Raw genomic sequence first — 24,976 nt, forward strand, 5'->3', positions numbered from 1 at the left:
AATCAAGTGCACAGCGTATTTTTAAACGTCATAAATTTCATCCTTACCATGTTCATTTACACCAGGATCTTCATGGAAATGACTTCCGCAATAGGGTAACATTTTGTCGGTGGGCTCAGCAAAAACTTCTGACTAATCCAAATTTTTTTGCAGATGTTCTCTTTACCGACGAGGCATCATTCTCCAACAAAAGAATTGTCAATATGAGGAATATGCATTATTGGTCCGCAGACAATCCAAAATGGCTCCGTCAGGTAGAGCATCAACGTCCGTGGAAAGTTAATGTTTGGTGTGGGATTATTGGAGATACCATTATCGGACCTTTCTTTATAAATGGCATCCAAAATGGCAGACAAAACTCCAGGTTTATACGACACAATCTTCCTGTTCTCTTGGACACCGTACCTCTGAACCGGAGAATGGTCATGTGGTATCAGCATGACGGATGCCCTGCACATAACGCCTTACGAGCACGACGACTTCTGAACCGTAAATTCCCTGGTAGGTGGATTGGACGAGGTGGCCCAGTTAGGTGGCCTGCCCGATCTCCGGACCTTACACCGCTGGATTATTTTCTTTGGGGAGCAGTGAAGGATGCTGTTTACCAACATGAACCAACAACACCAGAGGACATGAAGCAACGCATTATTGATGCTTGTACAGCCATCAAAGAGGAAACGGTAGCACGAAGTAGGGCATCCTTCATCCGCAGAGTGACCCTATGTATGCAAGCCAATGGGCATCACTTTGAGCATGAGATGTGAACGCTATGTTTAGTATGTAGTGCTGGTATCACAGTGGAAGTTTCTACAAAGGGCCATTTTCCCAGTGATGTTAAGAAACATTTGTTTGCAACAATTTGTCATTTAACGCATTAGATAAACATAACATTGATAATTATGTGATAATAAAACTAATTGGTTATACATGTTTACATTCATCTTCTATGTCCTACCTGAACTTCCCAAATCAAAACATTTTTACCTAAACAACGGTAAAACTTTTAGTCCACTTGCTCGTTTCACTAAAACCATCAACATGAATTTTACTGTTACGAGTGAATGATTAACTGTCACTTGCGCTAGATATACAGTAAAGTAAAGTTTTAACGTTGAACGGCATTACCTTTTTAGTAACGGATTAACGATAAGCGAAGTTAACTTTGTGACTAACGTTGCGGTACACAGATACGTTACAGAACCGCATCACCCCTAGCCAATGGGATAAACACCTGCTGGAATGTACGACGTTAATGCACGATGGCAGCAGACCGTATTATTCGTTTCGGACCTCTTGATAAGTATGGAAGAGTGATTACGCATGTCAATCACATCGCGATTACGGGCAGCGTGGGGTTCACGCCTGAGCCTCAGGACGTGCGCTAGCTGGGCATGTCGGGTGTTTCAAGCGTCAACTTCGCGTCTTAATATCTCGGGATGTAATGGGAATATTGCGATACAATCAACGCCATTGTGTATGTGCTTTGTCATGCTATGGACTGCTCAAGAAAAAATATAGGAGGTCCATTTAAAAAAAAGCATAAGTTTGTGTTAAAAAACACATATGCTTTCGTTTTAGAATGTTTCCAAATATGTACATTCATGGGCCCCAGCCCTACATTGATACCGGTGAAAGTAGTTTTCCAATAGCTGTTATTGTTCCACAGATATTTTGGGTGGACAAGATAGCTGGGACACCCTGTATGTGTATATCTATGTATCACATCTCCTCCTAAACCAATGAGCTGATTTCAACCACACTTGCAACACACATACTTTAAGTCAGGAAGCATTCGTTGTGGGGGTAAAATCGCATACGTATCACATTTCAGGAGATATGACTCCATAAACACTGAGATGCGTGAAAAATTGCTGCGTTGTGCATGACGTTTACGTTTATTACTTCTTTGCTACTAACACTTTTCGCAACAAATTTTATAAACAGTATCCAAATATGCCGCTGAATGTACCCACAAAATCATATCGTTGTATGATACATAGATCACGCGATATGACGTCATAAACACTGAGATGCAGAAACTACTGCCGCATCATACATGACGTTTAAATTGATTACATCTTTGCTACTAACTTTATTCACCGTATGTTTCGCAGACAGTATCCACATATGTCCCTGAATGTATCGATACAAATATACCACTGTAAGGCACATAGTTCAAGACACATGACTTCATAAACATAGAGGTGCGTGTAAAGAATGCCACAGCATGCATGAAGTCTAAACACTTTTTTTTCTTTACTACTAAAACACTCCTACAGTCGAGGCAGCCTACGGAAATCCCTCACATATGGCAGCGCTGTCGACAGTTTTCCTCTGTGAAGTGGAAACGGCTGTATTCGACAACAATACACGTCGCCAAAGCTACAAAGAGGCATTGCCATACAGACGTTTACAAAATCTCCTTGTAGACACGCGAAGCATCTGTACTTACATATTTGTACATTATGCATACTTCTTTGTATGACTGTTTCGTAATTTAGGTTTTTCACGAATAGACGGAAATTAATTTTTCTTTATTTTATCCTACAAATACATTTAATTCTTTGTGTTCATTTGTAATAGAAAAATGACAGAATGAATAACCGGACAATGACTGGTTTGTCAGCTAGTCCTCTATAAAAGATATTTTACTGCGTATACGTCAGTTCCAGCAGCAACACAGTTTAGGCTCAAAGCCGATTGAAACTCCGTATGCACGTCATGGTAAAACCTAAGAACGATCTTACCTCTATGTTACGTGTTTGCATCTGTTGAGGTATGACAGGACATAATACGTGCTGATACAATATTATCCCACATACGCATCCCTAGGCGAGCAATCGTATCCACGTTCCACCATGTTCTCGCTAGATACATTATAAATTACAAAGTCGAAGCGTAAAAAATTTCATTACTGCTAACGTAACTAGGACGGTTGCTGCTTTCCAACAGAACATCGCTAAAGTAGGTCCAAAAATGCCCGTTGTATACTTCTCTCTTTTCATTAGCACGTTTACTCGTTCATCTCTGAAATTACAATATGTTTAGTGTGTGAAATAACGCGACGTAATGATTTGTTTACAGAACTTCATGAAACATGTTGGGTTTTTAAATTACATCAACTACGTATCTGGGCAGATGGTGTGTCATAATCTCTGTGCTGACATTGTGTTAGACTTTGTAAAATTATTTCTACTAGACCGATTTATGGGAAAACGAAAACTCTGAAGATTTAGAGTGGTATACAAGAACTTGAGTCTCGATCATCCAAAGTTCGACATTTCACGCAGGAAATAAACATTCAAAATGAAACGACACATTGCACAATTCCTTAGGTGACACATTGTTCTCGATATTATAATTACATTAAATCTACATTCTGTTCATCAACCTAACCTCCATCTTCGCATTTTCTGGAAAAAGAAATGACAAAATGCCATTTTTACGTCTATCGTAGGAAGTTGCGAACTCTCTACGATGTATGACCAATAACTCTCCCGCTTGCGATGCTACGCTGTTAGTATCCCATTTCACATTTTTTTCGTGTATTCTGAAGGGGGCATCGGACCCTGAGATTACTTTCGGAAATTAACAAGCCCGGGTACTGGATTTTAAATTAAGGTGTGGCTGGAGAAGACCGTTCGGGGAAGAAAATTGACTGACGCGGACAAGCGGTTTTCCCAGGCCGTGTTGCCTTGTCTGGTGATGAAATCTTGCGGTTTCGTTGTTATGGCGGAGGGTGGCGCGGGCAGGCTCGCAACGTCACGTCCCTATGCAGCCCGTCAGCCTGTGCAGTCTAGCTGGCGAGTCTTCCAGCGAACGGCCGACTACTGTGTGTCACAATTCCCGTGATGTTCCTCCGATCGCTGAACGGCTGTTTCCACGCTGTGGTGCGCGTCCGGGCGATCTCTGCAGTAAGCACTAAAAACAGGTTCATCCGATTTCGCAAGACCTATCTTTTACAACAGACAAATTGTAATAGTGAATACACTGTTCAAAAATTGCAAGAGTAGGAGGTATACACGGAAAAGACCAGCAAATACAGGAAGACTCCAGCTGGCTTATATCATGATCAGAGATTACGAAACAGATATTTGATAGTATGGTCTACCTAGGATCAGGCGCAGAATGGGATTACAATTTACAGGTGATGTAGAGTAGGCTGCAGTTGAAGAGATTCGTCCAGAAGAACCATTGCGCAAAGAAGTCGGATTCTGAAGTACTGAGAAATGGTGAGCTACTCTCGAAGTTCTCTGAGGCTGCTGACACTGCGGTAATAAATACTACAGTAGGCAGTTCGTTCAAAGAGGAACGGACATCTCTAAAAAGGGCAGTACAGAAGCTGTACAGACAAACATAGGCACGATGAAGGTAATTCCAAAGAAAACTCGGGTAACAGAAGTAGTACTTGAACTGATCGACGAAAGAAGAAAGTACAAAAATTATCGTAAACGTTCGATCGGTTGTGAAATGGAAACCACAGTTTCATCTTCCAGCTACTTTTCTATACAGTCGCAGCACAGACTGACCATTAGGTGTAGTGTGGTACAAACTTTCCAGTACTATCAAAAATGGTTCAAATGGCTCTTAGCGCTATGGGGCTTAACATCTGAGGTCATCAGTCCCCTAGAACTTAGAACTACTTAAACCTAACTAACCTAAGGACATCACACACATCCGTGCCCGAGGCAGCATTCGAACCTGCGACTGTAGCGGTCGCGCGGTTCCAGACTGAAGCGTCTAGAAACGCTCGGCCACACTGGCCGGCCCAGTACTATCGTCATAGAAGGCAGCCACTTGTGCTTTCTTCCAATTTTCTACATTCGTCTGCAACTTCTGCCAAAATGTCTACATCTACATCTTTATCTATACTTTGCAAACCACCAAGAGGTGCATGACGAAGTGTACGTCCCATTGTAGCAGTTATTAGGGTTTCCTCCTCTTCCATTGACTTATGAAGCGTGGGAAGAATGATTGTTTGAGTGCCTCTCTGCTTGCTCTACTTATTCTGATCTTATCCTCTTGACATCTATGTGGGCAACACGTAGGGGGTTGTAGTATCTCCCTAGAATAATCACTTAAAGCCGATTCTTGAAACTTTGTTAATAGACTTTCTCGGGATGGGTTTACGTCTGCCTTCAAAAGTCTGCCATTTCAGTTCCTGTAGTACCTTTGTGACCCTCTCCCGGGGATTAAACAAGCCTCTGACTATCCGTGCTGCCCTTCTCTATATACGTTCAACATCCCCTGTTAATCCTATCTAGTAAGGGTTCCACTCACTTGAGCAATATTCTTGGATGGGTCGCACGAGTGATTTGTAAGCAATCTCTTTTGTAGACTGATTGCACTTACCCAGTATTCTGTCGTCATAGTCAGCGGTTCATTTGAGCAAATAGATGAAAATCATAGGGAACTAATTATGGACTGTGTGGCGGGTGACAAACGCTTCCATCGAAAACACTGAAGGATCGTCATTGATGCAGCTACAGTTTGCGGCTGAGCATTGTCACGAAAAAGGTCAATTCCTGATGTCAACATACCTCTTCGTCTGTTCTGAAATGCCCTCTGTAGCCGATTTTCTGAAATCTCTTGATCCACTCGCCGAATAAGATCACTGGTTGATAGTCGTTTCATTCCCTGACCGCCCACAGCATGAACGTCTGTACTTGCTGCTTCAAATCGCTGCACCAGGGCCGCAATCTGCTGTCGTGCGTGACCGTGAAGTTATGTGGGCAGCATGAAATAAGGTGGGAGACGCAGGTGAATAAAACGAATTACAGGATGCACTTCACACTTCGTGGTGGATTCCAGGCCTTTTTTACGTGTTCAATGAGCTCTAAGAAATCAAAAGTGCGATATGACGCGATCTACTGGCATACTAGAGACACTGCGCAAAGCTTCATCGGATTAATTATCAATTCAGGTTTGTGTAGTTACAATGAATAAAACGAATTTCCCGTACCACACACATTTTATTACTTGATAGACCTCATCAGGGGCAATTTTCGTAGATGCTTCTCCACGTGTTCTTGTCCCCACTTTAGAGCTTTTCTGCATACTGCCATTCGAAATTTAATTTGCATGGACTGGCAGATGAGATCGTTTTGGATGTCCAGTTCATACAGGGGGCGGCGCTTAAATCCGGACAAACTTCAATTTGAATTACCTGCTGCCGGCCAGGGTGACCGATCGGTTCTAGGCGTTGCAATCTGGAACCGTGTGACCGCTACGGTCGCAGGTTCGAATCCTGCCTCGGGCATGGATGTGTGTGATGTTCTTAATTTAGTGAGGTTTAAGTAGTTCTAAGTTCTAAGGGACTGATGACCTCAGAGCCATTTGAACCATTTGAATTATCCGCAGTATCGTATTCCGCCGGAGCTAACAATTGGCGTTCTTGAAAGCCATATGCATCTAGTAAACAGTCAGAATCTCAAAATGGCCGAGGTGTTACAGACAAGTGCTGAGTACAAACGCAGAACCGCGATTATCGAAAGTCTTCGTGCTGGCGTTCGCCCATTGAAACAGTTAGAGTCTGCGGGTACGCGAGACCCACTGTTTATCATAATGTGGCCATGTCTAATGCTTCAGAGAATTCTGGGGAAGGTTCCGCTAATCCGGCGAGGAAGCCTCGGGTCGAGGAAACACGTGTCATGAACTGCGGCAGTCGTCAGACCCAGGGCAAGCGCTGAGAAAATTGGCGTCAGTGTTGAATGTCAGCGAGCGAACAATGCGTCGGATGGCAGAGGCCATTTAGTCCAGTAACTCGGATACTGTTGGATAACGTTGGCATGTTCTTGTTGAAGGAACTCTGGCCCCAGAATATCCTGGACTCGAGCCGCCTCGACTACTATGTTTGGAGCGTAGTCGAAATAGTTACCGTAAGAGGAGGCACCCTAATATGATATCTCTGTGTACCGATGTCGAAGCAGCATTCGCGAATAAGGACAGCGCTGTTTTAAAGAGTGCGTACGATCGCTTCAGGACAAGACTGAAGGCGGTCACTGCGGCTGAAGGGGGTTACATTGAGTAATGTTACTCTTGAAAGATACCACTACTTATATGTAAAGTGATTTTCATTTTCATTTGTATTTCGTTTTAACACATTCGTTTTAAAAAAAAGTTTCATTGGCCCGGATTTAAGCGCCATACCCTGTACACTTGCAATGGAAAAAAATGAACTGGTTTTCGGCTTGTAAGATCATAATCAGATTTTAACAGACTGTAGTCCAGGAGGATACGGTACTGGAGAATAACATTGTTCACTAGTACTTCTTTGGCAACTATAGTCAGTTAAAGTCTGGTATGTTCTTGTAAGCCGGAAACCTGTTAACGAAATAATGCTGAAAAATATCCATAATTATGTGTTGGTCATTTATAATGTTTTCTACAAGAAAGACAGAACAATGAGTTACTAACATACATACACTGTTAACCCGACAGTAGTGATCAGATCAACGTTCGGGTTGAAGAATCCTTTTCCTTTTATGCAGTTCACAGATTGTTCACAGCCTGAGGAAGTTCGGTGTGCCCAAGGCTGAGGTTACTCCCATTGTTTCCTCAGAAATAAAATTTAGCCACATGAACAATGCTTTGCCAAAGAGGTGCAAAACATTCTACCCTCATATACTCCAACACCTGACCTGTGGTGGTTAAAGTGACTATCTTACAACAATCCTGTTTAGCTAAAAGGGGAACAAAGATCTGGATTTTGCCTGAGTCCTTTCAGATGGTGAAAATTGAAATATCATTTTTCATTGTTGGTTGGGACACAAAAAGGGTGGTCGGGCGGGGGGGGGGGGAAGGAGGGGAGCGTGTCAGAAAGGGTATTCCACCTTAGCGCACATTGGCGGTGCCTTTCCTTGCGGATACCTGTATGTGTAGAATGTAGGTGATTGTAACGGATGTCTGGAGAGTGCATTGTGTCATGTGTATGTTGTTTCATGATGACAACCTATAGCCCGTGCATAGCCTATTCCTCCGTACTGCACCACAGACGGCCGCGGAGCATATCGTCTCCATCGGACGGATGGATCACGGTCAACAGTGTCACGTGCCCTCAGTTCACGAGACACTGCGCAGAGGCCTCGAATTCTATCCAGGACTGTGGTGAGGGAGGTGGTCATAATGTTTGACTCATAAGTGGATATGGCTGGGAATGTTCAGATTGGGATTTATTAAAATTATTTACTTTTATCAAATGCAGTGGCCTTGGGTTTCTGTCATTTGGAGCATCGACTTGTGATTGTGGTGCATACTGGTATCAAAATGTTGCACAAATTGTCTGATAGTTTCCTGTTGCTGAATCCTTGAGTGTTGCGAGGCTGTAGGTTTACCTCGTTTTATAACGAGTCTACACTCCCTACTGTTTCTATGACGTCCGTGTGCTGATGTTAAAAGCGAAGATTCCTAATAGTTATCCCACATATATTTCAGGGAACCATGTTGACTGTTTCTCTCGATGCACGACATGTGCAGTGAGAGTGAAGAATTTCACTAGTAGTAACTGTTCATTTTACAGAAGATGAGTCAGTCTTGTTCTCAGATGCATTCACCCTCTGCCTAATTTCTATGTGCCTTTTGAAATCACCAACAGAAAGAGTACGTTTAGGAAATGTGTGAAAAATACCCTCGCTCTATCGTCGTGTCGAAATCTGTGCATTATTTAACATTGCACATTTGATCAATCTACAGGATTATAAAAATATATTTCTGGTAGTGCTTCGCATGACAGTACATATACAGTGGGACTGAGAGTAAGATGTTATCTCCCTCCAAGTTGTAAGACTCTTCAAAAGTCCTTGGTGCTGTATATGGAGAAAGTGGTGTCTCAGAGAATAAGATCTAAGTACGAATCAGAAACAGGTGTATAGGAACGACATTTATAAGTCGAGCGTTCTCGCACAGGAGTGCGTCGACGACCTCGGCTTCGCAGGTGGGTATCTTTTCAGACGCACCTATGTTGTTGTGGTCTTCAGTCCTGAGACTAGTTTGATGCGGCTCTCCATGCTACTCTATCCTGTGCAAGCTTCTTCATCTCCCAGTATCTACTGCAGCCTACATCCTTCTGGTCTCCCTCTACGATTTTTACCCTCCAGTACTAAATTTGTGATCCCTTGATGCGTAAGAACATGTCCTACCAACCGATCCCTTCTTCTAGTCTTCTGCTTCCCTTTCATGTCCCTCGACTCTTATAACTGCCATCTGGTTTCTGTACAAATCGTAAATATCCTTTCGCACCCTGTATTTTACCCCTGCCACCTTCAGAATTTGAAAGAGAGTATTCGAGTCAACAATGTCAAAAGCTTTCTCTAAGTCTACAAATGCTAGAAACGTAGGTTTGCCTTTCCTTAATATTTATTCTAAGATAAGTCGTAAGGGCAGTACTGCCTCACGTGTTCCAACATTTCTACGGAATCCAAACTGATCTTCCCCGAAGTCAGCTTCTACCAGTTTTTCCATTCGTCTGTAAAGAATTCGCGTTAGTATTTTGCAGCTGTGACTTATTAAACTGATAGTTCGGTAATTTTCACATCTGTCAACACCTGCTTTGTTTAGGATTGGAATTATTATATTCTTCTTGAAGTCTGAGGGAATTTCGCCTGTCTATGTATTCCACACCAATGGGCCGTGTCGCTCTCATACAGTGGCGTCTGCTTTCATACTCGATGCACAGCTCACTCATAAACAGTGCTAGTTCAGTTCTCAAGTCCCTGTTCTGCATGACTGCAAACCTCTTATTCGGAAGAGGACGCAAGTGTCACACGGTGTAATATTTATGTGGCACCTGCAGGTTCTTGTCAGGTGTCCGTAAGAGCAGTACGCGTCCGCGGCCGCGTCCGCGGCCGCGTCCGCGTCCGAGGGACGTGGATTCCTTTTGGTGAGCAGGAGGGAATGCTGCACGGTGGGGAAACAAAGGAGTGCAGCGCGGGTTTCGATAATGAGGGCCGATTCCGCGAAGGCGAGCCTAGCCGTAGCCGCTCGAGCCGCGGCAAGGGGCGGAGCGGAGCGGCAGATGCGGCCGTTTTTTGCGGCGGCCGGATGGCTCGGCCCTGACTCACGGCATCCGCAACACGTACCGTAGCGCCGGAAGCAATCCGGTCCGCCAGCACCGAGGCTGCGCGCAGGTGCCGCCGTTCTGTCAGCTTCAGCAAAATACTTCTGGCATTAGCTGCAATGCGCCGTTGATGAGCTACATAACAGTTTTAAAAGGATGATTCTTACTAACGTTTAAAAACCTCGGAAGCTACGTAGATGATACTGAGAGCAGTAATTTAATACAAGACACATGGGGCTGCAAATGTCGGAAAATACCCCAAAAGTGGATGACAGACGATGATTGTAGGATCTACGAGTCTTAGGTTAGTTAGGTTTAAGTAATTCTAATTTCTAGGGGTCTGATGATCTCAGAAGTTAACTCCCGAAGTGCTCAGAGCCATTTGCACCCAAACGCGGTTTCAGTTACTTGTCATTCTATTTGGCCTGGCCGCCTGATATGTTGACGGCATTTAAGAGAGTGCTAGCTACGCACAACAAATAGACATGAAGCCGTGCTTAATACGTAACTAGAGGTCATACCAAGTAGTGCGTAAGTCTGTGCCTGGCGTTCGAGAGCGGGCTGAAATAATTTTCCCTATTTCCTTTTTCTATGTTATTATTTTATGTAGACTGGCAATGGCAAGGAAAGCGTTTCTGAAGAAGAGAAATTTGTTAACATCGGGTATAGATTTAAGTTTCAGGAGCTCGTTTCTGAAAGTATTTGTATGGAGCGTAGCCACGTATGGAATTGAAACATGGACGATAACTAGTTTGGACAAGAAGAGAATAGAAGCTTTCGAAATGTGGTGCTACAGAAGAATGCTGAAGATTAGATGGGTAGATCATATAACTAATGAGGAGGTATTGAACAGAATTGGGGAGAAGAGGAGTTTGTGGCACATCTTGACTAGAAGAAGGGATCGGTTGGTAGGACATGTTCTGAGGCGTCTTTACAGACGAATTGGAGGGAAGTGTGGAGGGTAAAAATCGTAGAGGGAGACCAAGAGATGAATACACTAAACAGATTCAGAAGGATGTAGGTTGCAGTAGGTACTGGGAGATGCAGAAGCTTGCACAGGATAGAGTAGCTTGGAGAGCTGCATCAAACCAGTCTCAGGACTGAAGACCACAACAACAACAAGATTTTATTTGTTTGTTCTAGAAAATTAGCTAATCAAATTTTAAGAGCCGTTACTGGGCAAGTAGTCACGTAGGTCAGTTCTGCTTTGGTTCATTTTGTGCCGTGCATAATTAAAGGTTATTTTTCACGGTAAATGATGACAGCCAAAACAGTTGCAGGATAATACACTAAAATTACATCTTGCAATTAGTGTACTTTACTTCTGATGAAGGTCTATTTAGATATACCGAAACCGTGGTCAAGAATTTTAATAAATCTTTATCCTGCAACTGTTTTCGCTGTCATCATTTACCGTGAAGAATTTCTACAGTTGCTGTTTCAGCCATGCTTAAAATCTTGAAAGGCTTATTTATAACAAGTTGGTCAGATATCTTTTGTGTATCTGATGCGCCAGAATGTTGTCTGTTGCTGATGTGTTTATGTTTCAGATAATGGGCAGTGGTCGACGCGAGCAAACTCCGATCGGGGTATCACGGTGGAAGAGGGAAATTTAAGGACCTGGATCGGTGTCTATGGTTACGTTGTTAGTGTCCTGCAATTCCATCTTTCCGGTGGAACGTTGTCGTTTACTGGAAGCTTAATTGTAGCTCAAAGTTGAGAATAGTTCTACTTCACCTTCTGGTCCGTGAATCTCCTGTATCTGTCAGAACCTTTCGGTCTGCTCGCGTCCTAATTTTCAACCTAAAATTGAAACGCCCCATTTTAAGACTATTTAATATGCTATTATTATATTCTGCGGACGAAATGTATGTGAACCTCGTGCCTGTAAGTAACACTAAAGAGAAGCCTAGTTGAGTGTATTAATCTGATAATACTTCTAATTTGTTAGAATTGCTTAGGATCAGACAATGGAAGATGTCTTAGTTGTTGGAAGTCGTTTTAGAATTTGATATGAGTTATGTGAAAGCCAGTTTCTTTGTAAGTCAAGAAGCATGTTTGAAAGGTTTGTGTAATTCAGTTATGTCAGTTAAATTTGATTAATGGTGATTTTATGAACATTGTTTTAATTAGTGAAAATTGGTTGAGTAAATTTTGAAAGATCTGTGTCTATCGGGCTTAAATGGATTAATGTGGTCGTGCTGGTGGTTCTGTAGGGCAGGTGCCTGTTATTATAATCGTTGTTACTGTTAATTTCATTAACAGCGTGTGTTTGTAATAATGAAGTGTATGGCAACTACACACTGGTTATGTGTTTAATTTCGATGTGTCGAAAGGAATAACCCATCAGTATTTAATTGCCAGACAGGCATTGGGGCATAGAGCCCATCGTCAATGGCACCTGATATAGGGAAGAAAGACGCAAATGTATACAATCTTTATCTACAACATAATTCACCTGAAGATTACAAGAGGAGTGTTTACCTAAGTATCTTGGCAGGAAGTTGCAGACATCGAGCAGTTCGCCAAAATTTTCTGGAACACATAATAATATACTCTGGCAATAAAAATAATAATAATAACAAAAACGACGACGCACCACGATGGAATCATCCGGATGGGACGGAAATCAGTACATATGATTCCAAGCGCAGACAAAGAAATGATTGCAATTTCAGAAAAAATGGGGGTGTTTCACAAACTGAGCAAGTCGTTTGTCTACCTCTGGCCCTTATGCAAGCAGTTATTCGGCTTGACATTGATCGATACAGTTGTTGAATGTCCTCCTGAGCGATATCGTGCCATATTACGTCCAATTGGCGGGTTAGATCGTCAAAATTCCGAGCTGGTTCTAGGATCCTGCTATAATTCTCCAAACGTTCTCAGTTGTGGACAGATCCGGCGACCTTGCTGGCCAAGGTAGAGTTTGGCAAGCACGAAGACAAGCAGCACAAACTCTCGTCGTGTGCTCAGGTCGAAGTGGAACTCATCACGGAAGACCTATTCCGATCAATGAGATCATAGACCGAAGACGTGTCTGGAGACACCTGGACGATGGTGGGATGTCAACATGACTGTCGCCTGCCATTCGGCCCGAGAACCAGGAGTGATTTCGTAGCACGATCCCTTTGGTTGTCATCCGCGGTACTCATGGCAAATCATCATGGCCATACATTTCAGCAAGATTATGCCCGCCCGCATACGACGGAGTTTCTGCTGCTTGTCTTTGTCCTTTCCATATTCTACCTTGGCCAATAATGTCGCCAGACCTCTTCCCAACTGAGAACGTTTGGAACCTGGCACAGAATTTGGCACGATATCCTCCATGAGCATATCCAACGCGTCTATCAATCAATACCAAGCCGAATAACTGCTTACATAAAGATCAGAAGTGGACAAACGGGTTATTGACTTGCTCAGTTTGTGAAACTCTAACGCACGGTTTTTCGGGCGGGAAGGAGCGCCTGGTCCCCGGCACGAATCCGCCCGGCGGATTTGTGTCGAGGTCCGGTGAACCGGCCAGTCTGTAGATGGTTTTTAGGTGGTTTTCCATCTGCCTCGGCGAATGCGGGCTGGTTCCCCTTATTCGGCCTCAGTTACACTATGTCGGCGATTTCTGCGCAAACAAGCTCTCCACGTACGAGTACGCCACCATTACTGTGCCACGCAAACATAGGAGTTACACTCGTCTGGTGTGAGACGTTCCCTGGGGGGTCCACCGGGGGCCGAACCGCACAGTAACCCGGGGTTCGGTGTGGGGCGACGGAGGGGTGAAGCGGACTGCGGTAGTCGTCGTGGGGTTGTGGACCACTGCGCCTGCGGCGGGGACGGAGCGTCTCCGTCGTTTCTAGGTCCCCGGTTAACGTACAATACAATACATACAATACATTTGTTTATTTCTCGTCTGTTATCAGGTGGCACGGATAAAGAGCTCTATACCTAAATGTCTGGCAGTTAAATATTTTACATGCAGCGCACGGTATTCAGTAAGACGTGTTTAAACAAATGCTTAAAAACTGCAGAGCACCAAACATACAAAATTTTCACTTAGTACACTCTACGACGATAATGATGATTATGATGCTAATGAAGATAACGAAGAGTACGATGAGTATGTACAGAGCAATGGCTGTGGAGCCGATGTATTCTCTAGTTAGAAGACTGGTTTGATGCATTTCTCCATGCTAACCTATACTGTGCGAGCCCCTTCATACCTGCGCAGCTGCTGCAACCTACATCTACTTGAACCTGCTTACCGTTCAGGCCTTGGTCTCCCTGAAGAATCTGAACCCCCCACTGCATAGACACGCACTCTTCTCACTTCCAACCGTCACCAAATACACAATCCTTGATGCCTCAGGTTGTGTTCTGTCAACTGCTTCCTTCCTTTTATCAATTTTTGTCACAAATTTTCCTTTCTCCTCAATTAGATTCAGTACTTCTTCATAGGTTATCCGATCTATCCGTGTGATCTTCTGCAGTTTTTTGGTAGCGCCATTTTTCAGATTATGTTTTCTCTTCTTGTGGGTGAATTTCATGATACCTCCAAAATCACGCACTACCAATCCCAGGTTCTAGTGTACGGTGCTACTCTTGGTTGACGCGTCGCACCCTTCAGTGGTTGTACCTTAGTGGCTGTTGTGGTTTGAAGTGGTCGCCGTCACATAGTGCTGGTCACCAGGATGTCATCTGTCTCTTTCGCTTCAGTTTATTTTTCGAAGGATAAGGTGGAGATCGATCTATGTTGCTCTCAAGATTTTACGATATCTCTGAATGTTAATGAAATTTTTCGAATGTTCCACAATATTCTCGAACTTTCTAGAATACAAGTTAGAACCGGACACACTGCATTGACTCGCACTCAGGAACAACTCTTTTGAAAAGTGTATCCGAATATCGGGAGGAACTACATGCATAAATAAAGAATGGCTTTCTGTGAAAATGATTTTATCGACAAAATTGTGACATACCTCATCAAAAACATCAGTGAATACAGAAAGGGGAAGTAAAAATCTTAAAATCCTTTGAAATAGTGATGGGCCAAGACGAAAGCGTAAACTTCACAACAAAAATCTTAAGTTCACTCAGTATTTCCGGTACGCTCTCGCAAAAAAAGGTTCTAATTTACGTCACAGAACTGGAAATAATAACAGGGAAAGAAAAAGTCACTCACCATTCGTAGGACGAGTTCAGTTCACTTCAGCTAACTTACTGTTCAGCTATAAAAGGCTCCTATTTCCTGTAAGATTAGTATACAATATGAGCCTTAATAAAGTTACAGGGCGAACATTTCGATGCTGCAGAGCGAATTTAAAAAGGAATCACTACCTGTAGCGTGTTCACTAGTTGGACAGCTACAAAACTTACTCGTCTCTCCACCCAAAGCAGAAATCCATGAATGGTTTAGAAGAACGTACTTCGAATAAGTTACATGCTGTACGAATGAAATAATAGAAGGAACTGCACTACTTGACAAATCATCATGGAGTTTTTATAGATAACGTGAGTGTAGCTTGGGGAGAGATATAGGATTTATTTCATCAAAATCTGATCACAGAAAAAAGCAAGATAAGTAATTTAAAGTATTATCTTGTTTGAAGAATACAGGGTGTTACAAAAAAGTACGGCCAAACTTTCAGGAAACATTCCTCACACACAAATAAAGAAAAGATGTTATGTGGACATGTGTCCGGAAACGCTTAATTTCCATGTTAGAGCTCATTTTAGTTTCGTCAGTATGTACAGTACTTCCTCGATACACCGCCATGATTTCGTACGGGATACTCTACCTGTGCTGCTAGAACATGTGCCTTTACAAGTACGACACAACATGTGGTTCATGCACGAAGGAGCTCCTGCACATTTCAGTCGAAGTGTTCGTACGCTTCACAACAACAGATTCGGTGACCGATGGATTGGTAGAGGCGGACCAGTTCCATGGCCTCCAAGATCTCCTGACCTCAACCCCCTTGACTTTCATTTATGGGGGCATTTGAAAGATCTCGCCTACGCAACCCCGGTACCAAATGTAGAGACTCTTCGTGCTCGTATTGTGGACGGCTGTGATACAATACGCCATTCTCCAGGGCTGCATCAGCGCATCAGGGATTCCATGCGACGGAGGGTGGATGCATGTATCCTCGCTAACGGAGGACATTTTGAACATTTCCTGTAACAAAGTGTTTGAAGTCACGCTGGTACGTTCTGTTGCTGAGTGTTTCCATTCCATGATTAATGTGATTTGAAGAGAAGTAATAAAATGAGCTCTAACATGGAAAGTAAGCGTTTCCGGACACATGTCCACATAACACATTTTCTCTCTTTGTGTGTGAGGAATGTTTCCTGAAAGTTTGGCCGTACCTTTTTGTAACACCCTATACAATGACATAGGGAAACGCGTTATTCTTTGAAAAAGCTGTTTACTCTTTGCCTTTTGAGCTGTACCATATTTGTCAAAATGCTTTTATTGACCGATATGTTCTATGTAATATGATTCACTGCACTGAGTGCAATGCTTACACAATTCTCGACATTGTAGGATGTAAGGTGCGCCAGTTATGCAAAGCACCGTTTTTTCCAAGTTCCCAGATATATTTCAGCACCACTGTGCCATCATCAGTGGGTTTCCGTTTTATTTAATCTGTAATGTGAACATGTTTACCAAATCGTTACAAAATTATGTGGATATTTGATTCAAAAAATAACTGTATTTTTTTTTCTTAAAATCTTTGCACTTGGTGTGCACGATTTTTCAGGACCACTTGTGTACTATTTATCACAGGTAGCTTGTCATCTACAACCATACGATGTTGATGAGAAATTTTGCTGGGAATTAACCTATCATCTAAATGTAATTTAGTGTGTCGCGATATTACTCACCTAAATTCGTTTTTTACTTACGTTTTTGGGTGACGAGCGCTTTCATTCTCGGCATCATGGTTAGGTGTTGTGCTGCGCACGTAAATATAACACGTATTTTCACAAATAACGTCGTAAAAGCACTTTGCACTTTACGAAAACACAGTGTAATTGTGGTTGTTGTGTGTTCCAGCCCACTCAGTGTTTATTTGTTCACCAGTGAGTTCGGCGCCAAATTTGAATTTCGTTTACATTTATCTTTGTGTGTGTGTATTTTCTGTACGTTTCTTACCTGTTTGTGTTGTCTTTTACATGGTGTTCCTTTTGTGTATAAAATGGTGAGTCTTTGCAGAGTTTAGTGTATCCATTTTTGGTGTGTGTGTGTGTGTGTGTGTAGACTTTATCCGTCTACCCACACACATGGACACACACACACACACACACACACACACACACACACACATGGATACACTAAACTCTGCAAAGACAACACAAGCGATACTGCACATGCCACTGTGTTGTCCACTGCCCCACTGGAGCAGTGGAGTGGTGGAGGGTGGGGGACAGATTGAGGGTGGGGTGAGGGCGAATGGTCAATTCTTACCTTTGACTGTGAGATTCAGTTATCTCTGTCTGGATGGGATGGAGCTCTGATGATTCTTCATGATGATCAACCTTTCAGTACGGGAGTAGCTGACTATTTTGGACTGGAAACATGTAGGCTACACTCCTATCCCCCCAGGTTCGCAGGTCGCCATCTTGTATCGCCATATTCAAATGTGGTCTCACAGTACCAAACATCTCTCTAGTGACAGAAGATGACTGTGCCAGCTTAGATGCCGTATTGGATTTTAAACTTAGTAATCATCTTGCATGTTTACAAGTGTCCATCTCTGATTGTGCGGCAGAACATGTGATCTACTTCCACTGCAACTGTAGAGGAAAATTCTGGAACATACAGTAAATCTGATAACTGATTGTGGAGGGGGCAATAATACGCTTGATATAGCCATCTGCTGGACAAAACTGGGAGGATTAAGCCAGAAAACCTATTTCTTAGACATTTCCTTTCATGACTGTGCATATAAATATTGATAATGACTGGTTCTGAAGGTTTTATATTTAGCGTTATAGAATACCAGTGCAGTCACAGAGAGACATAATAAAATTTCGTAACGTTATAGTGAAATTCGCTGTATCCAAGCACTATACTGTGTACAGTTTCTGTATATCGTTTTGAGTGACTGCAGTCGCTCCTACTGACACTGCCTTTGTTCCAGTCTGTGTTTGCCTCACTTTATCCAACATGGTTTCATGAGAACTACAACGTATATCATCATCCTTCCCTAGTATTTCAAGTTCCCCTGGCAGTTCTGTTACACTTTTGTCTTGGGGTGCTGTATCAACCTCTTAAGATTCTAGCAGTGGTTCTCTGGATCCAATATCGGTTGTCGGGCATTCTTGACAATGGCTCAAAAATTTGAAAACAAGTCCATGTATGCAATTTCATTTAGAGATGAATTGGAGTTTCCCCAAATGATTTCAGTAGTCTTGCCTTATACTGATTTTACGTCATCTCTCCATTTAATAATATTACCTGTACATACTTGCGTGATGTTTGCTGCTAATATTGTAATTAGATCATATCAGTTTTTTCCTTAATGGTGTAGCCATTACCATGCATTTTTAAGTCAGAATCTGTCATCATAAGCATTTTGTCCTCGGTTTTATGCAATTCCTAGCGATGGTGCAAAAATGATACTTTACACAGCAGTATCGTCACGAAACATTCTTATAGTACAGCGGATCCTATCTACTGAGTCGTTTAAATGTATCGAGAAGTGGAAAAGTCACCATCCAATATTAGTTAAATATCCCTTGGCTAAAGTCTTTAAAAGACGTTTCAAATAGAATGGTTTCAGTATGACTGAAACTCATGCTGTAAGCTCGAAATATAGGAGGATAACAGCATATTGGGTGTTCCACTACAAACCACAAGATTTTTTTTGAACTTCTAAATCTTATTCAGGAATTGTCGATGACATGCCTCGCTCAGGCCACCCAAGGGCTACAACTGCATTGGATGACCGCTACCTACGGATTATGGCTCGGAGGACCCCCTGAGAGCAACGCCACCATGTTGAATACTGCTTTTCGTGCAGCGACAGGACGTCGTGTCACGACTCAAACTGTGCGCAATAGGCTGCATGATGCGCAACTTCACTCCCGACGACCATGGAGAGGTCCATCTTTGCAACCACGGCATCATGCAGCGCGGTACAGATGGGCCAAAACAACATGCCGAATGGACCGCTCAGGATTGGCATCACGTTCTCTTCACCGATGAGTGTCGCATATGCCTTTAACCAGACAATCGTCGGAGACGTGTTTGGAGGCAACCTGGTCAGGCTTAACGCCTTAGACACACTGGCCAGCGACTAGAGCAAGGTGGAGGTTCCGTGCTGTGTTGGTATTATGTGGGGCCGACGTACGCCGTTGGTGGTCATGGAAGGCGCCGTAACGGCTGTACGATATGCGGATGCCATCCTCATACCGATAGTGCAATCATATCGGCAGCATATTGGAGAGTCATTCGTCTTCATGGATGACAATTCGCGCCCACGTCGTGTACATCTTGTGAATTACTTCCTTCAGGATAACGACGTCGCTCGTCTAGAGTGGCCACCTTGTTCTCCAGACATGAACCGGATCCGTCATACCTGGGATAGATTGAAGAGGGCTGTCTATGGACGCCGTGACCCACCAACCACTCTGAGGGATCTACGCCGAATCGCCGCTGAGGAGTGGGACAATCTGATCAACAGTGCCTTGATGAACTTGTGGATAGTACGCCACGACGAATACAGGGACGCATCAATGCAACAGGACGTGCTACTGGGTATTAGAGGTACCGGTGTGTACAACAATCTGGACCACGACCTCTGCAGGTCTCGCTGTATGGCGGTACAACATGCAATGTGCGGTTTTCATGAGCAATAAAAAAGGCGGAAATGATGTTTATGTTGATCTCTATTCCGATTTTCTATACAGGTCCGGAACTCTCGGAACCGAGGTGAAGCAAAACTTTTTTTGATGCGTGTATTACAATGGTCATTTCTCCCTGTGTAGGAGGGATTCAACGAAATATATCCATGCAGAAAGTTGAGTGTGATAGTTCATTGTAACGAATGCTGAGACGAAATTGGACATAATAACAACTGTATTTGGTCAAATTTTTTCCCCATAGCCAGATACAAAGTAGACAAGGTGCAGCTACTGACGAGATATTTTACGGTTCACACTGTTCCTACTAGCTTAATCTTTCGGTAAAGGATTTAGTTGCCTATTTTTATAAGCAATACATGACATTTATTTATGTTTGGGGCTAACTGAAAGTTCTTATTCTGATTATTGAGACCCTATTTCTATATTGTTTGCCTGTCAGTGTGTGTGTGTGTGTATGTGTGTGTGTGTGGTCGAAATAGATTTCTGTCCAATGGAATGGTACTGTCGTTTCGTGGTAAGATTCCAAAGAAATGCACCAACAATATTACACTGCACTTCCTGAAAGCAAAACACTTGAACCGCACAATGCAGAGATGAGATGCCAGCCCGAAATTTGCGTAATGTTGGTATCACAAAACACCCAACGAGGCCCTTGAGCTGACCTGTATACCGGTCAAACGGTTGCAAATCCCATGAGCGTGTCCCAGCTTTGTCGAAACCCTTCTTCTTGTCTCAAAACATGACGAGCTATACGTTAAGCTGCACGAGCGCTTAAATAGGGACTAGAAAAAAAATCAAGCATGTACCAAACGCCATATTTTTACAGATTTTCAGCTTTTTCTCCGTGGAGTTGCCTTGATCGTAAGGTAACTGTTAGACCACGACATGCTGCAGTATGACCTTTCAGCAAGTTACTGCATGATGTTTTAACCAAATCTCGGCTGCATTCTAGAGGTTATAACCTGCAATCTGTTAAGCATTGAGACTTTGTTTTGCCTTCGTAATGAAATGTAAGTAATGGTTTTGTTTATAAAATAACTTTTTCTGCTACCAGTAATGATTTTCTTTTCGGGTACAGTATGTATTCCGACCGATCTGTGTTGATAGACTCCATGGCATCTATTTTAGCTAAAGGGTCTCGAAATTTGTCTAACATGGTTTTACGAGAACTACGTTTTCTTTCTTCCAAGAAATTCCATTTACGTTCCTACAAAACACGGCAGCTTGCTTGTTATATCTGTGGTAACTGCTATACACTGAACAGCCAGAACATTATGGCCACCGAGCGAGGTGGCGCAGTGGTTAGACACTGGACTCGCATTCGGGAGGAAGACGGTTCAATCCCGCGTCCGGCCATCCTGATTTAGGTTTTCCGTGATTTCCCTAAATCACTCCAGGCGAATGCCGGGATGGTTCCTCTGAAAGGGCACGGCCGAACTCCTTCCCCATCCTTCCCTAATCCGATGAGACCGATGACCTCGCTGTCTGGTCTCCTTCCCCGAAACCAACCAACCAACCATTATGGCCACCTGCCTAACAGCCGGTATGTCCACCTTTGGCACGGATAACAGTCTGACGTGTCGTGGCATGGAAGCAATGAGGCCTTGGTAGGTCGCTGGAGGGAGTTGGTACCACATCTGCACACACAAGTCTCGTAAATCCGAGGGAGGGCTTCGATCAGCTCCGACGCCGCATTCAATCTCACCCCAGACGTTTTCGATAAGGTACTGGTCTGGTGAATTGGGGGCCAGCACATTAATTAGAACTGGCCACTGTGTTCCTCCAACCACTCCATCGCACTCCTGGCCTTGTGACATGGAGCATTATCTTGGTGAAAAATGCCACTGCCGTCAGAAACATGATCATCATGAAGGGGCGTACCTGGCCTCCAACCAGTGTAAGATACTCTTTTGATGACATACATGAGTTCCACTGGACCCATGGAATGTTCCCCAGAGCATAACGGAGCCAACGCCAGCTTGTCTCCATCCCGCAGTACAGGTGTCAAGCAGCAGTTCCTGTTGAAGACGACGGACTAGCGCCCTCCCGTCGGCACGATGTAGAAGTATCGGGATGCATCAAACAATGCAAAGCTCTACCACTGCGCAGACGACCAGAGCCAGTGGTCATGTGTCCATTTCAGTCTTAGTTACCGATGTCGTGGTGTTAACATGGGCACATGTCGTCTGCGGAGGCCCATTGTTAGGAGTGTTGGATCGATTGTGTGTTGCCCGCGTCTCGTGGTCGTGCGGTAGCGTTCTCGCTTCCCACGCCCGGGTTCCCGGGTTCGATTCCCGGCGGGGTCAGGGATTTTCTCTGCCTCGTGATGGCTGGGTGTTGTGTGCTGTCCTTAGGTTAGTTAGGTTTAAGTAGTTCTAAGTTCTAGGGGACTTATGACCGCAGCAGTTGAGTCCCATAGTGCTCAGAGCCATTTGAACCATTTTTTTGATTGTGTGTTCAGACATTCTTGTACTCTGGCCAGTATTAAAGTCTGATGTTAGTTCCGCCACAGTTCGCTGACTGTCCTGTTTTACCAATCTGCTCAGACTACCACGTCCGATATCTGTAATGATGTCTGGACGTGGTTACACCTTGGTTTCACCACGTGTTGAAGGGGCTCACCACAGCACTCCTCGGTTACCCGACAAATCTTGCAGCTTCCGAAATGCTTGTGACCATCACAATCTGCCCTGGGACAAACTCAGATAGACCGCGCGCCTTCCCCATTCTACACATGGGCAGCACGCTTAATGGTACGACAGGCACAGTGCGTGTGTCCCCGCCAAGTGGCACTGCTATCGCCTGAACGGGTTAATATCCATAGCACGTCAGCGGTCGTAATATTGTGGCTGATCATTGTAGATTGTACCGTGTTATTCTGTATTATTTATCAAGCACTCGTCTTGGTTCAGCTAATATCGATATCAAAGGCAGCTATACCGACCATTCGACATGTGATACGAACTGAACAGTGTATGAATTAAACACCTAAATCTGTCAGTACTCTTAATGTAGCTCTGCATTCTGGTGCCACCTCGCGGGAAGATATTGTTGTGTGAAATAACATTGGCCTACGGTTACCACTCTGAGCTAGTACAGCTGAAGAGAAATTTGCAGATCTCAGCTGCATAAGGGCACCACGTTAAATACAATGGCAACATGTGGAAATGTACACACATGCAGCTTAATGGCCATGTTATCTTCCGTATGAATGGACCCACTCATCCAAACCCCTGCAGGACCCAGCTGAACAGCGTGCGAGCAAATAGTGGGTAACGGTCGGCGGACACCACATCTGTAGTGTGTGTGTGGTATGTGGAACTTGGAGGTGGACGGATGTGTGCTCAGATGGCCAAGGCGATGAAGGCAGCTGTTCTAAAGGAATGGAGCATCCCAGTTCCAATCGGAAAGAACAGAAGCCACACAATGTATGTACACTGTATGTTATTACTAACTTAGGCGAAGGAAGTTACTATACAATGCATGACTGATGACAGGACATACTCTAAATGGAATGAGAAAAATCTAGTCATGCATCTGATCTCATTTACTACCTCGCGGCCGGTGTCGTCCAGTAGAGGCATAAATAGCATAATATTGTTAGAACTGAAAATCTCGTTGCCTCTGTATTACCGAACTATCAGTTTAATAAGTCACAGCTGCAAACTACTAAAACGAATTCTTTACAGACGAATGAAAAACCTGGTAGAAGCCGACCTCGGGGAAGATCAGTTTAGATTCCGTAGAAATATTGGAACACTTGAAGCAATACTGACCTTACGACTTATCTTAGAAGAAAGATTAAGGAAAGGCAAACCTACGTTTCAAGCATTTGTAGACTTAGAGAAAGCTTTTGACAATGTTGACTCGAATACTCTTTTTCAAATTCTAAAGGTGGCAGGGGTAAAATACAGGGAGCGAAAGGCTACTTCCAATTTGTTCAGAAACCAGATGGCAGTTATAAGAGTCGAGGGACATTAAAGGGAAGCAGTGGTTAGGAAGGGAGTGAGACAGCGTTGTAGCCTGTCCCCGATGTTATTCAATCTGTATATTGAGCAAGCAGTAAAGGAAACAAAAGAAAATTCGGAGTAGGTATTAAAATCGATGGAGAAGAAATAAAAACTTTGAGGTTCGCCGGTGACAGTGTAATTCTGTCAGAGACAGCAAAGGACTTGGAAGAGCAGTTGAACGGAATGGACAGTGTCTTGAAAGGAGGATATAAGATGAACATCAACAAAAGCAAAACGAGTGTAATGGAACGTAGTCGAATTAAGTCAGGTGATGCCGAGGGAATTAGATTAGGAAATGAGACACTTAAAACAGGAAAAGAGTTTTGCTATTCGGGGAGCAAAATAATGGTCGAAGTAGAGAAAATATAAAATGTAGACTGGCAATGGCAAGGAAAGCGTTTCTAAAGAAGATAAATTTGTTAACATCGAGTATAGATTTAAGTGTCAGGAAGTCGTTTCTGAAAGTATTTGCATGGAGTGTAGCCATGTATGGAAGTGAAACATGGACGATAAATAGATTAGACAAGAAGAGTATACAAGCTTTTGAAATGTGATGCTACAGAAGAATGCGGAAGATTAGATGGGTAGATCACATAACTAATGAGGAGGTATTGAATAGAATTGGGGAGAAGAGGAGTTTGTGGCACAACTTGACAAGGAGAAGGGACCGGTTGGTAGGACATGTTGTGGGGCATCAAGGGATCACAAATTTAGCAATGGAGGGTAAAAATCGTAGAGGGAGACCAAGAGATGAATACACTAAGCAGATTCAGAAGGATGTAGGTTGCAGTAAGTACTGGGAGATGAAGAAGTTTGCACAGGATAGGGTAGTATGGAGAGCTGCATCAAACCAGTCTCAGGACTGAAGACCACAACAACAACTGCACATCAAAAAAGAGTTGAGATTAAAGCCATGTGAACGCTAGTTGTAATAGCTAAGCCCTCTTTATGTTTACGCAGACCTCAACAATAGAAGGTGATTGACACTTTCGTATCGATACTCACGGCCCGAGTATGTCTTTACGGATCACCGAGTTCTTGATTCTGA

This window comes from Schistocerca nitens, chromosome 1 (assembly GCF_023898315.1).
Source record: "Schistocerca nitens isolate TAMUIC-IGC-003100 chromosome 1, iqSchNite1.1, whole genome shotgun sequence".
Classification (NCBI taxonomy): Eukaryota; Metazoa; Arthropoda; class Insecta; order Orthoptera; family Acrididae; genus Schistocerca; species Schistocerca nitens.